The 11,710-nt window shown below is 44.3% G+C and overlaps 1 protein-coding gene across 7 annotated transcripts in view; it reads left to right on the top strand.

The window, feature by feature from the left end:
• The window catches only part of ARL15 (ARF like GTPase 15), a 357,433-nt gene that overhangs the window by 109,817 nt on the left and 235,906 nt on the right, over positions 1-11,710 (top strand). The window lies entirely within an intron of this gene.

The raw sequence follows: 11,710 nt of genomic DNA, 5'->3' as shown, positions 1-11,710 counted from the left end.
TTCTTTGATACAGCAGCTCTCTAGCATGCTCCATCTCCCCCCTACCCCCGCAATAGAGAAACCCTGCAAACATTGAGCCAACACTAACAGTTGCTATACCGATCTTTTTCAGGAGCCTGAGAGGGTGAGCTAGCACTGCTGCCACAAACCTCCGACCCTGGTGCTTTGAGGCACACCAGCATGCCAGGGGCCACGTTCCCAGTCTCTAATCTGTAACTGCCACGAAAAGGCTCAATCAGCAGCATGAGAATTTTTCCTGGAAGGATTTCTGAGGGGAGGATATCACACAGCCTACTCAGGGGCACTTCAAGAGGTTTTTGCACCTGAAAAGACAAAAACCAGTGCCCCTTTCATAAGAAAGTAATATCTTAATTGAGCAAATGGTGTAAAAATCAAGGTGTAAAACGTCTCTCGCTTGCCTTCCCACTCTTATGGAGTGTTTGGGACTCTTCTCGTATGCAGGGTCTTTCTCAGTACTCCTGGTTAGGTTTCTTCCACACACTACAGCATGTCTGGGCATGCAGAGAAGTGCTCTTGCTCAAATCTGTTTCTACTTTTGAGACACCCAATCTCAGGTAGCATAACTTGTAATGGAAACTGTGTTTTTATGGCATTTAGCCCATGGACCATTGTTGGGGCTCTGTGTCTTTTACGGATTCTGTGACTTCTTGCAACTTCCATGGCTTCCGCAGTGGCCAGTGTGCCTGTCCCCAGGGCTGCCTGAGCAGCTGACCCTGGGGCCAGCTGCTCAGGCAGCCCTGGGGACAGGCACACTGGCCACTGCTGGAGCGGCTCTTCAACCAGCTGCTCAGGTGGTCCCACAGCTAGCCGCAGTAGCCGCTGCTCTGGCAGCCCTGGGCAGCTGGCCGCGGGGACCGCCCAAGCAGCAGCCGATGTGGCTGGCCCCAGGGACTCAGTGGTCCTGGGATGGGTGGAGCAGCAGCAGCAGCCCCCGCCCCTCAGCGGGCCCCCTGGCTTCCGCCCCCCCGCATAGCCGCTCCTTCCTCCCGAGATTCATACCATGAATATTTTTTAGTAAAATTCATGGACAGGTCAAGTCAATAATTTTTGTTGTGTTTTGCCCGTGACCAGTCCCATGCACTTTTACTAAAATAATATAGTATGATAAATCGTACCTTAACCACTTTGCGGGTGTCAGGTAAAACTGGTATCAGCAAATCTGAAATAGTTATTTAAGAGTTTGGTATCATTATTAAGTGCTTTTCTCAGAAGCTAAGATCTCAAAGCACTTCACATCCTTAACGGCATGCGATAGGTAAAGGTTTCCTTTGCCTCCCACGCCTCTTCAGAGCGCTAAATCATAGCAGCAACATTGTAAAAAATCTATTAATTGATTAATTTTTTAAATTGATATACGTTATCAGTGGTCCTGCCTTGAAGGAAAGGATCTTTGGTACGCCTTACTAGCTTGTCATGTTTTGAACTCTGTATTAAATGTCGCATAATACATGATTTAGTTTTTTTTAGCAAAAGAATGATACTGTTTAGTGGAAAGTAATAAGATGTCATTGGAGGACTGTTAGAAAAAGAAGCAATAGGATTAGTACACACATCCGTAATAAAAGGTCAGGCAGTAACAAATGTCCACAGGAAGTCAATGCTTTTAGTGTTACCTCAATTCAACAATGTGCACCTAATGTGAAATTAATCTTTAAATGCAACACCAGACCTCAGTTCCTCTTTAATCCTGCGCTTTTCCAAATTAGTATCTAATAAACTTAGGTGCCCTGAAAAACAGCCATCAACATTCTCTAAATTCAGATGCAAAACTGGTATTGCAAATACTGTGATTTCAACTGTAACGTACCCAGTGTGTTCTAAAGTTGGTCTGGAGAAATAATCCTGAGCATATAATGCTTCCTCTTAAACTGAGCAATAAGTGCATCTCTCTAATAGAGAATAAGACTCAGAATGATTATCTGCCCTTATATAAATCCATGGTACGCCCACATCTGATATCACTGTGTACAAGATTTGACTGGCACTAGAAAAAGGTTCCAGAAAGAGGCAACGAAAATGATTAGGGGTTTGGAGAGGGTCCCATATGGGAAAGATTAAAAGACGGCTAGCCTCGTGTCAGCTTGAGAAAAGAGCGCAAGACTAAGGGGGATAAGCTGAGAGGTGTATAAAAATGCATGAGTGATGGGAGAGAAGGATAAGGAAAGGTGATTACTTATTCCCATGAGATACAAAAACTTAGGAGCACAAACATGAAATGAATAGGCGAGGGAGCAGGTTTTTAAACAATAAAAAAGGAAGTTCTTCTTCACACAGACACCAGATCACTTGTGGAGACTCCTGCCTGAGGAGGTTGTGAAGGCTAGGACTATAACAGTGTTTAAAAGAGAACTGGATAAATTCATGGTGGTGAAGTCCATAAATGGCTATTAGCCAGGATGCGTAAGAAATGGTGTCCCTAGCCTCTGTTCGTCAGAGGATGGAGATGGATGGCAGGGGAGAGATTACTTGATGATTGCCTGTTAGGTTCAATCCTCCTGGGGCACCTGGCATTGGCCACTGTCGGTAGACAGATTCTGGGCTAGATGGACCTTTTGGTCTGACCCAGTACGGCTGTTCTTATGTTCTAACTGAGAAATTGCTCTGGCATGGAAAACATTTTTTTTCATCCCTTGTCATACCCTTTACATAATCCCTGCATTTCTAAAACACGATGGCATGATGTCAGTTATAGGAATCTGAACTGTAAATATCTCTTCTTTATCTTGCCCTCGTATTATAAAATCCTAATGTCCAGTTGCTGTAACAAAAATTTAAAATGACTGAATGCCAAAATTGTTGGTTTTATAACTCTTACACTATTTACATGAGTATGGTAGTAACATTTCTTTTATATTTATATAACAAAGTTGAGCTGAAGGGCTAGTAGTCCATTATACCCTATGTATCACTGTAATGTCTGAGCACCTGCAGTTTTTTATATATATGTTTTTTGAGCCTTATTCAATATCTCATTTTGAGTTTGCTTTTTTTTGTAGGATAAGATGACTATGGCAGGCTTCCTCATGCCTGAGGTGAGATTTTTCTCCCAAACCAACAAGAGGGATAGACCGGCTTCCTGCTCACCTAATGTAGTTAGTGGGAACTTTGCCTGATTAAGATGTGCAGGATTAGGACATGTTTTAGTCTGCATTAAACCTTTTTTAGATCTATGCCCCCCCACACACTTTCTCACACACACACACTCACTCACACTCACACACACAACCATAGTCAATCATCTTAATATAATTCTGTGTTTTTATGCTTGATGTTCTATCAAAACAGTATGCTCTCAAATAACAGCATATTACCAATCTGTGGTTTTTAAAAGGTAAAGTGAAAACCATGTTCAACCAGCTTCCAATTATCTCTAAAAATTAGATTAAAGAAATCCGAGACCTGGGAAATCCATCAGTATTTCAATGGAGTGTACAAATCCTGTAGACTGAAACAGATCATTGTCAGGACTCATTTCTTGACATGTAATAAGCTTCTCCTTAGAGGGGGACTGTGACAGGGTATGTAAGCCCTGCACTAGCCTGGAAGGGGTTAAAGAGCTGCTTTTGGGCTAGAGTGGCCCTGTTCTGCTACACCTGCAAATCATGTCAAGACTGGAGGAGGACTTAGAAGGAGGGAACTCTATTCAGATGGGGACAGCACTGGGAAGGGAACAGAAAGTTGAGCTTCACCAGCCCTGAAGAGAGGACGGCCCGTAGAGCCCCTGGTGTCAGAGAAGGAGGGTGTCGAAGGGGAAAAGTGAGGCTTGCACTGGAACCCCAGTGAACTCTGAAGTGGACATTGATACTCCCAGATCCCTTCTGAAGTAAGACAGGCCCACTGACCAGTTTTTTCTTTTACCTTTCGTCTGTTCCTCCTTGCTGACTATGGGCTCTTTGGTGGCATCCCCCTCTGTCTCCCTGGTGGACAAGGCAGTTGAGAATCCTCAGCTTGAAAGTGACTGACTGTCCGCTGCAAAGATGCCCTTCAGCACCCAAAAGATCCACAGTGGTATGAATTCATTGTTTCATTTTCTCTCATATATTGTTCTAATAGAAAAATGACTGACCAAGTATTATTATTTTATCAACTACAATTTGGTTAATAACATAATAAAAAACATCCTGATTTGTTAATAACATTGATTAATAATTAAACCACATGGTGTTTAATATGTGCTGCAAAGAGGCACAGGAGACACATTAAAGAACCGCTTGCATCCACCAAGCCTCAACGTAAGTATCACTGGATTAGATTGTGAACGCTTTGGGGCAGAGGCTGTACTCTTTAGCTATGCGACTGCAAACCACAGTGGAGCCCTGATCCTTGATTGTGGCCCAGGCAATACCCTAATGAAAAAAGTATGGTACCATTACCTCTGTAAACTCAGCAGGCTTTGGGTGCAGTTTCATCAGTTCACATTTCCTAGACTCTGTAAGGCTCTGTCTTTTAGGTCATAAAACCTAATGCCTCATAAAAAATTAAATAAAATATAATCTGATGAACACATACCCAGTGAAGTCTTTCAAGGAGATAATTAAGATTGGAGGACCAATGGAGTAGAAAGGTTTTCTCAGGATGAGAGGCTACAAATGCGTGCACCTGCTATCAGTGAATGTATTTCACCTGTCTGATAGTGTGCAGCTGAAGTCAACTTAAATTTGTAGTGTGTTTACTCAGGGCACAGTTTTTCAGTGGCTATAAGACTAAGTCAAACATTTTTTCATAGCTAGTAAATGCACTACTTACTGATGACTGTTTGTTTCTTTCTCGAACTTTGAAATAGATCTGTGCCTTTTTAAAAGACAGATTGGCTATAGTGTCTAGAATTCCTTAAAATTGAAATAATTGCCTACTTCAAACAGAGATTTTGCCCAACATTTTCACAAATAAAATCTCCTTTGGAAGAGAATACCAGCGGAAGTTTCATCTCTAATTGTGTGGGGTTTGGTTTGTTTTTTTTGCTTTCGAAAGCTAGGAGCCTGTGGGAACATGGACTTATAACTGCAGCTGTTATGTCAGTGGTGAATTTGATTCTTGTAGCCTGACTCTTTCCACAAGTTCTGAGAATCAGCAGCTTCAGCTGAAGTCTGTTGAAAACAAGTCCATTCAGTGCCTCTGAAAATGAGCCCTCTCCCCCAGACTCTGTAGGACCTGAAATCAGAATATCAATTTGTGTGGAAACAGTCTAGGGGTACTGGTGGATACTTCCTCCTTGCACATGATTGGTAGATGAAAATCTAAAGGGTTTGACCTAAGAGGACAAAAATAGCCATTGTGGGGGTCAGGCTGGTGAATTTAGAGAAAATTGGGAAACTGCATTTGGAGGGGTTAGGCATGGCATTTAAAAGTTACAAAATAGAAATAAGATAGAAAAACTTAGAACCAGTTAACTCTTTTAAGAAGTTGGGGAAATCAAGTCAGGTTTCACATTCAAAGGGGTTGTCATTTGCAGTTAAATTTTGGGTCAACTTTTTAAATGTTAGATTTTATTTCATTTGTGCTTTCCTCGTACTCTACAGATTAATGTTCTTGGGTTGGTCTGTTTCCTCCTATATAGACAATGTGCTTTAACTAGCCAAGTTCTTGTATATTAATGTTACCGCATTATCTGTTCCCTAAATCTTTTGGTTAAAGTATGTATTCTGTCTGTTTGGGATTTGTATATAAATTAGGGCTGTCGATTAATTGCAGTTAACTAACGTGATAACTCAAAATGAATCGCGACTAATCACCATTTTAATCACACTCTTAAACAACAGAATACCAATTGAAATATACTAACTATTTCTGGATGGTTTTCTGCCTTTTTAAATATATAGATTTCAATTGCAACACAGAATACAAAATGTACAGTGCTCACTTTATATTATTTTTATTACAACTATTTGCACTGTAAAAATGATAAACAAAAGAAATACTATTTTTCAATTCACCTCAGACAAGTGCCATAATGCAACCTCTTTATCGTGAAAGTGCAACTTACAAATGTAGATTTTTTTTTTTTGTTACATAACAGCACTCAAAAACAAAACAATGTAAAATTATAGAGCCTAAAAGTCCACTGTGACAAAGTTCTTCCTCTACCTTGGTGGGTCCTGCGCTTATTGGCGGATTTTTCTCGCCTCAGAGATTCACCATGTGGGTCGGGGAACAGCCCAGAGACCTTCCCCTTTGGTGGAACCCACAGTCCAGGTCAGCTCTTCCTGTGTCTGATCAGGAGTTGAGAGGTTTGGGGGGAACCCAGGCCTGCCCTCTACTCCGGGTTCCAGCCCAGGGCCCTGTGGACTGTAGCTGTCTAGAGTGCCTCCTGGTATAGCTGTATGACAGCTACAACTCCCTGGGCTACTTCCCCATGGCCTCCTCCCAACACCACCTTTATCCTTACCACAGGATCTTTCTCCTGCTGTGTGATAATGCTTGTACTCCTCAGTCCTCCAGCCTTCCCGCTCCCAGCTCCTCACATGCATGCCATAAACTGAAGTGAGGACCTTTTAAAACTCAAGTGCCCTGATTAGCCAACCAGTCCTAACTGAGTCTAGTGGTTTCTTTTTAATTGGCTCCAGGTGTCCCAATTAGCCCGCCTGCCTTAATTGGTTCCAGCAAGTTCCTGCTTGTTCTGGAACTGCCTCTGTTACCTTACCCAGGGAAAAGGGATCTACTTAATCTGGGACTAATATGTCTACCTTCTAACACTCTCTCCTGTAGCCTTCTGGCCTGACCCTGTCACACCACTCAGTCCTACGTCTTAGTCAGCCAATCGCGCAGAGAAATAAGTTTGTTTACATTTACAGGAGATAATGCTGCCTGCTTCTTATTTACAATGTCACCTGAAAGTGAGAACAGGCTTTTGCCTGGCACTTTTGTAGCCGCCATTGCAAGGTATTTACATGCCAAATATGCTAAACATTTGTATGCCTCTTCATGCTTTGGCTACCGCGTACCATTCCAAGAAATGCTTCCTGCTGATGACGCCGTTAAGAAAAAAAAAGGTTAATTTACTTTTGACTGAACTTTTGCGGGAGAATATTATGTCTGCCTGCTCTGTTTTACCATTATTTGCCATATCAATATATAGTCCTCTGCAACAATATTACCTCAGCAATGTTATCATTTTCAATGGTAACCTAATGGAGCTTTCTAAAGATAGCTAGAGCACTTAACAAGGTTAAGGAAATCAAAAGTGCCTCACAACTCTGAGAGGAAGAGGTGTGGAACATGGCTTTCAAATTCGTAAAATAGCGCGACACTGATTGCGAAAGCTAACAGAGACTCGAAAACAAAACAAAAAATCACGCTTCTGCTGAGGTGGCAGTGCTCAGATATAAAAGTGAACATGTTTGTGTGTCAGCTGCTTGGATAGTTTATTGAGCAAACTCTTGTCATCGTGACACACCATCCTCTGGAATGCGTTGCAAGCATGAAGGACCATACGAATCTTACATAAAGACTGGCCATAACCGGTGCAGACAAAGGTCCATCTAGCCAGTATTGACGACAGTTGCCAAGCCAGGTGTCCCAAGGGATGAACCTAGACGGGTAATGTCAAGGAAGTCTCTCTCCTGCCACCACCCCATTCTCGGACGAAACAGAGGCTATGGAACCAATTTCCTTAACCCAACCTGGCTAATTAGTCATAATGACTAACTACTATGAATTATCCAGTCTCTTTTAAATCCTGTATAGTCTAGCCTCACAACCTCCTAGCAAGGATTCCAGACAATTGGACTACGCGCGTGTGAAGAACAACTTCCTTTTATTTTGTTTAAACCTGCTGCCTCATTAATTCATTTGGTGATCGCCTAGTCTTGTATTATGAGAAAAGAAATTACTTTCCTTATCTACTTCCCAACTAACCATGATTTATATACCTCTACAACCCTTGTGGTAACTAGGCCGTCCAGCTCCAGAGCCTGGACTTAGTGCCGGTACCAGTCTGTCCTGTCCCAAACCCTGGACTTTGCTGCTCCAAAGTTTGGGGGCTACCTGAAAACGCTCCGCCAAGCTCACTAAACCAGCTGGATATTCTCACTGCCCACTCAATTCAGGAATTAAAATCTAGGGCCTGCTCCGCCCTTTCTCCTCTCTGGTGTCCCAACCCTCCCTTGGGTGACACCCGATCCCCAGATCCTTGGATGCTAAAACAGGGAAAATACCCCTTCCCTCCTTATCAGGCTGCCTCGCGGCTAAACCTTGTGACCCAAGAAACCAGCCTTTTCTGCTTCCTCAGACAAGAGATGCAAAATAGCCCACAGCTGGGCTCTGCCCCCCCCTTGCTTCAGAATAGAAAAACTGTAACCGACCGTAGTCCGCTCTGTCCCTGACCAATAGGAAAATAAGGCCCAACCTGGCTTCCCTTGTCCCTAGGAAAAGAACTTTCACAAGGTTAAGACAGAAAACTTATAGAAAAAAAGAAGAAAAATAAAACAATCATCTTGCATTAAGAACTCAATACAGCTCTTGCTAAAGAAACTATAGTTAAAGAAACAGCTGAGTGAAAAATAAGCCAATTAAACCCGCACAACAATTAACATACACAGGTAATATACACCCAAAAGCATCAATAGCTGAAGTTACTTGCGGTTCCTGGGTAACTTACAGATTTAGAAGAAATTAGAGAGATAGAAGAAACTGTTCCATCAATAGCTTTACAGAAAACAACAATAGACCCAGTATACAAATCCCCGCCCCGACTTTAAACAATCAGTTCTCTGATTGGTCCGCTGTTAGGTGTCGTTACCCTTTCCAGTAAAGAAACTTAACCTACCTTACCGTATCATTTATAAAACGCCCGGACCAAATCACACGACAGTAGAAACTGTCACTGGAGTGATTTCTACCTAAAGACTTTAAACTAAACAGAGGAATACCACACCAGCACATAAAATAAAACATGCAACAGTACAAGACTTCACATTGTCAGGAAAAGTTTTAAACTAGTGTATCTGAAACTCTCACGGGAGAGTTGCTTCAGCTACTGTAGAAGCTCCTGAATGTGTCGAATTTCGAAATCGAAATCTTGAGAGCTAGACTTCCCACCGAAGAAGTTTCTTGTTGTGCTTTTGCTGTATGAAGCCATTTAAGGCTAGCATGGTCAGTTTGTAAGCTGAACCGCCGTCCCCAAACGATGGGCGTGGCTTTTCCAGGGCTAACAATCGCATAGCATCCTTTCACTGACTGACAGTGACTTTCCCTCTCCGATAGTTCTTGCTGAGGAACACGACAGAGGAAGTTGATCCGGGTCCTTCCTGCAAAAAAACTGCTCCTAACGACGCTCAGCAGCATCGGTGGTTTACTAGGAATGGTTGTCAAAGTCTGGGGCCCGTAGCTACAAGGGTCAGACGTGAGCGTCCTCTAATTTGGTAAAGGCTTCCTGACACCATCAGTCCATTAACTGTAGTTGGCTGGGGCTTTTGTCATCGTCAGGTGTGCATGCGATTTTGCTGTAGTGTGTACAAATCGCTGTAGATGACTCCGCCAAGGCTAAGAAAAGATGGACCTGTTTTCTTTGACTTTGGGACAGGCCCGTGTGATATGCCTCACCTTGGCCTGTAGGGGGTTAGGTCCTCGATCCCATCCGATTCCCAGTAAGTCACTCTGTTTGCCTATTGACACTTTGGCCTTAACAGTTTAGTCCGCGCTCCGATACGGGTCAAGAGCCACCTTTCCAGGTTGTGCGTAGGTGTGCGGCCCAGAGTCAGAAAAAATGGCCACATCCAATGAGGTGCACGCATAACTCCCATCCTGCGAGTAACATCTACCAGTCCTCTTGAAGGTGGCGGGTGCAGTTCGCAGCCGAAAGAAGTATAAATCTATATACTCCTCGCAGGGTGACGAACGCTGACCTCCTTGCAGGTTCATCAGTGTCTTGCCAGTACCCTTGGTAATCAGGTAGAGATAATCGGGCACGACTCCCAAAAAAACTTTTCAATAGCTCATCGGTGCGTGGCATTGAAGTGTGCTGACGAGTCACCGCATTAGCTTACTGGTAGCCACAACAAACGTATTCCCCCACTGGGTGGGTACCTAGACTACAATCGAGATGCCCATGCACCTGGTAGATGACGGATTATACCGCATGCTGTATGCATGTCTGATCTCCCGCGTAAGCAAGCCTGTGCGTGGGGGGACCCTCCTGGAGGGTGGTTTTAATTGGGTGAGCATATGGTCGATTGAGTGGATGGCCGTTCAGTCAGTCCTGAGTGGCTGAGAACAAGGTGGCGAAGTTGCACCGCTCCCTGGATTGTGTCCCGCTCACGAACTCAGGTGGTGAGAAGGTCATCTCTTCCGACGCCGCCGCCTTTCGCATCAGATGTAGACGCCATCTAGGCCACCGCGTCCTCGCTGCTCCCGGACTGTAAAAGACAAACCTGAAGTCTCTGAATAAAAGCTTGAGAGAATAACATGGAAACTTGGGTTTTAGTGAGGAATTCGAAATGCTAAGATAGTTAACAGCTTCCCAGGCCCTCTTCGACTGTGAAATGCCCCTCCCAGATGTTTCCCCATCTTAGGACCTGTTGCGCCTTTAAGACCAAACCTGGTCTCTCTCTCTTGAAAGAACGGTCTCTGGTATTCTCGTACCAAGGCCTTCTCTCCTGATTATCCTGTAGGTGTTTCTCTAGCAAGCTAGAGAAGGCGTAACGTGTTTTTAGTTGCTCCACAAAAATACCAGAATGTTAGTCCCTGGCGAAGGGTAATCCCTCCATTGTGGCTTCACCAACTTAATCCCTCCTTAACCTTCATGCCATACACAGTCAAAGGGTGAAGAACCCTACCAAACTGGGGTGGTAACAACGCCCTGTAAGCAGAGCAACTGAATGCAATACAGGCCCAGTCATTGGACAGTATTCATTAACTGGAATTAACGGATCAGGCCCCAATGTTCCATAAACGCTTTCCAAAGGCCATTGGTGATGGTGGTATGGGCGTCAAACCAATGATTCATCGCCCATGATTTTCCACAGGTCTCCAACTGTGCTGCCAGGAAATTAGATCCTGAACGGTAAGGATTCGAGGGCCAACGACCTCTGGTGAAAGTTCGGTTAGGGCTGGCACATCTGCTTTAGCTCTGGTGTACCTTCAGAGCCACCTGCTCTGTGCCATGCGGGTAGCAAAGTCCACGAAAGTCAGTACGTACTGCCGTTCCCCTGGTGTGCTTCTCTCGGAAAACCCAGAGATATCCACAAGTCTACTCGCTGAAATGGGACCTCTCAATTATGGGGAGTGCTGAGAGGGCCTGCCAGATCTTGAGGCTTTCGACTCTTGGCACACCACAAGACTGGACATACACCGGGCAACTTTCCTTGCCCCATCCCATCACCAGTAGAAAATGACTTCCTCAAACCTGTCTTTGGTCTGCACTGCAGCATGACACTGGGATGATCATGGCTAAGCCAAAGAGCTTCCCCTGTAATGTAAGTTGAACCACAAACCGCTTGTCATTGCCTGTTTCCGGCCGTCCACAAAAGAATTTCCCGTGTATAAAAGCCTTGTCCTATAACAAACCCGGGATTCGTCCGAAGAGCTAGAGGCGGTGGTGCTCCGTTGCCGCCGGCCAAGGCTGTCCTGGAAGGTTACATCTGCTCTGCTCAGGTCTGGAAACGTCCTTGAAGCTGGGACTTCCAGTTGCTTGTCCATCAGACGGGGGACGTGGCTTGTCCCTCTGGAAGTGTTAATTGATGTGTGAGGTCGT

This window comes from Chelonoidis abingdonii, chromosome 6 (genome assembly GCF_003597395.2).
Source record: "Chelonoidis abingdonii isolate Lonesome George chromosome 6, CheloAbing_2.0, whole genome shotgun sequence".
NCBI classification, from domain to species: domain Eukaryota; kingdom Metazoa; phylum Chordata; order Testudines; family Testudinidae; genus Chelonoidis; species Chelonoidis abingdonii.
Note: the sequence above shows the minus strand (reverse complement) of the source record. Positions and strands in the feature narration are given on the sequence as shown.